The following is a 3069-nucleotide window of genomic DNA, read 5'->3' on the forward strand; positions in this document are numbered from 1 at the left end:
AAAAAAAAAAAAAGAAGTAAAAGAAACCCCTCATATCATCTGAGAGCCTTCCTGGTATAACCTCCCATCCTTGTCCCCCATGTCTGCAGGGATGGCCACCAAGCCAGTTCCAGAGCCTGGGGTGAGCTTCCTAGAGAGCCAAGGGGCCAAAGGGAGGATTATTAGTGCATCTAGTAACAATCCAGGTGGATTATTGCTTTTTCTGCCTTTTCTACATTTTACATTCCTCTTTCTTTTTCCTTTCTATTGTTTATTTGTTTTTCTTGAATGTTTATTTTTGAAGGATAGAGAGAGACAGCATGAGCAGGGGATGAGCAGAGAGAAAGGGAGACACTGAATCCAAAGTGGGCTCCAGGCTTCGAGCTGTCATGACAGAGCCTGACGTGGGGCTCAAACCCACAAACCATGAGATCATGACCAGAGCTGAAGTCAGACGCTAATTGACTAAGCCACCCAGGTGCCCCCTTTTTCCTTTCAATAGTAGGCAGATAATTTCAGCTTCCCAGACTTTTGTTCACTATTGAAGTATTAACAGTAAATGTACCTTTTAATATGTCCTCCATTCTTGCTAACTTCTGGGAACACTAATTCAAGCTTTGCATCATAATTCTGACATGCACTATTCATCCAGCCATCCATCTGTCCACTCATCTTCCAGCCAGCCATCTTGTAACAGTTTATAGCACAGCTCTGAACTTTGATAGCCTAGGTTGGAATTATAGTTTCTTCACTTACCGAGTAACTTTGGACAAGTTCCTTAACTTTTTTGAAACTCAATTTACTCATCAACAGAGTGGTATAGTAATAGTCTTTATTTCTGAGAGTTACTGGGAGAATAAAATGGGTTAATGTATATAAAATGCATAGATGGTACTGAGCACAGAGTGAGCACTCAATAATTCACAGGGAACATTCATTCAACAATCATTCACTGAGTATCTACCATATGCCAGAACTGAATTTGACACCATGGAAAAAATAATTAAGACAGGAACACTTGTTGGAAGCCATTTTCTGAACTCACTAGGTTGAGAAAAACTCCTTGTGAGGTAAGGCAGGTTTGCAAGGCAAGGCCTTCTGCTGTCAGATGGCAACCTATGTTACTTCCCACTTAATTATTATTTCTTGAGCACTGACCCCCAAGGTGCCTTGTTTACTGGTATCAGGAGTGAATTGCCCCCTTATCCTAAAAATATGTTAATTGTACCTTATGAAAGAACTTACTATAGGAATTTCTCCTTTTGTGTTTATGGGAGCAAATACTACATTTCCTGAGAGACCTGTTTTATTTCCCCTCCAGGAAAACAGGCTATTGACCCCTGCCCACAAAGAACTGACTTTTGCTTTTGCAATGCTAAAAATATTGCCTTGCATTTGAATGCTGAGGATACCTTCCTTCTCCATATGATAAGCATCTAAATCACCTACAATCAATTGCTATTGATAAAGATTATGCATGAATCTTCTACCAATCTATGTTCTGGGAAATTTTTACATACCAAAGAATTTGTCATCAGAAATCATTGTCTAAGGCAAATACCACTTCTGTCCTGGCCACATACATTTTTTCCATAAATAAAGCTGACTCTCCAGTCAGTGCAGAGATGCCTGCCTAGTGATCAGAAAGAAGTTCAAAGCTCTCTCACTCTCTCTTGCCAACACCGTTATCCTTCAGGGAACCCTGGACCTGCTGGAGCTGGACTCCAGCAAACCCTAACCTTAAAAGGTGAGTTTATGAAGGAAGATTCACAGACAGACAGACAATAGATACAATAGAATGGATTGATGCTAAGATGGGGCAAGCCCTAAGTGCCATTGGAACCCAAAGAGTCCCCGCCTTTCAATGGGAGACATGTCAGTGAAGGCTTCCCAGAGGTGGAGATAGTTGAACCAAGTCCTACAATCTGGCCTCTTCTGTTTGTTCCCTCAGGTTCATATCACACTGATGTCTTTGTTCCTGATCCCAATTCTCTTACTGATGCCGTGGATTGACATCCAGACTTTGGCATTTTTATTTCTGGTTGGTCTCCTGCATCCTCTGTGACTCTAAAAGGACCAAAGCCTTTCCCCCCCAAAAGTAGGCAAATAAGAATATTGTAGGTTAACAAACCTGAGTAAAATAGAAAACCATTAACCGGCTGTTTTGGCCTCTGTAAATTGCTTTGTGAATATATCTCCCCATTCACTGTTCTGACTAACTGCGTGGTAACTGCTAAAACATTGAGATGTCCAACTATGATTGGTCATTTTGAAAGGACAAAGAACTTTAAAATGATAGGTTCCCACCAAACCTAGTGTCTGTGTATTACAATGTAATTGGCTATGATGAAATGCTGTGGATTGTAATTGGTTAACTAAATAATGATGTATTCTGTCCATATAATCTCACTGCCACGTTTGTTCGGGGCCATTCTCTGCACTTCCTCCTTACCATCAGGAGATCAGGTAAGGGCTGGCCATAAATAAAATTATGCCTCACTCCTATTTGTAGTTTGGTGGTCTTTTCATCATCACCCTGTAATATTTGGAGGTCCCACAGAGATCTTCATGATCACCTGAAATTTGGAGCCTGAAGCAGAACAGCTAGAAGGGAGCTCCTGACAGACGTTTTTCAGTCCCAGCTTTCCGTCCTCAGACTCAGCTTACATTAGGTACGTGAGGCGGCGCCAATTTTTGTTTTCTATTTTGCTGGCCAGGTTTGGTTTGTAGCTGGGAGGGAAGGCTGGACGCAGCTTACTTCCCCCTGGCGCTGGTGTTTGGAGGAGATGTCCCCATTCACCTTCTGGGTCCTTGAGTCATTTGGATCTGCAGACCCCCTGGGTCTCCAGACCATTTAGACTTTAGGGATGATCTGGGTCTTTGGAACATCTGGACTTTTGGGCTGCCTGGGTTGGGCCTGATCATCCCAACCATTTGTTCTGTTCTTGAGGGGGACCAGCCCACGCACCCCAGTCGAAAGGTCCCGAGTAGGGGGTTGGTGTCTGTGCAATATCTATAAGAAAGAAGACGGACAAGACGAACAAGACAGATGAGACAGACGAGACAGACAACGTGGATGGTGGTTGGTAA

The 3069-nt window shown here is 42.8% G+C and overlaps 1 pseudogene; it reads right to left on the reverse strand.

Moving 5' to 3' along the window:
* Positions 1–2833, reverse strand: part of LOC115276235 — a 22435-nt pseudogene extending 19602 nt beyond the window's left edge.
* Between the last annotated feature and the right edge of the window lie 236 nt (positions 2834–3069).

Source organism: Suricata suricatta, chromosome 2 (assembly GCF_006229205.1).
Source record: "Suricata suricatta isolate VVHF042 chromosome 2, meerkat_22Aug2017_6uvM2_HiC, whole genome shotgun sequence".
Classification (NCBI taxonomy): domain Eukaryota; kingdom Metazoa; phylum Chordata; class Mammalia; order Carnivora; family Herpestidae; genus Suricata; species Suricata suricatta.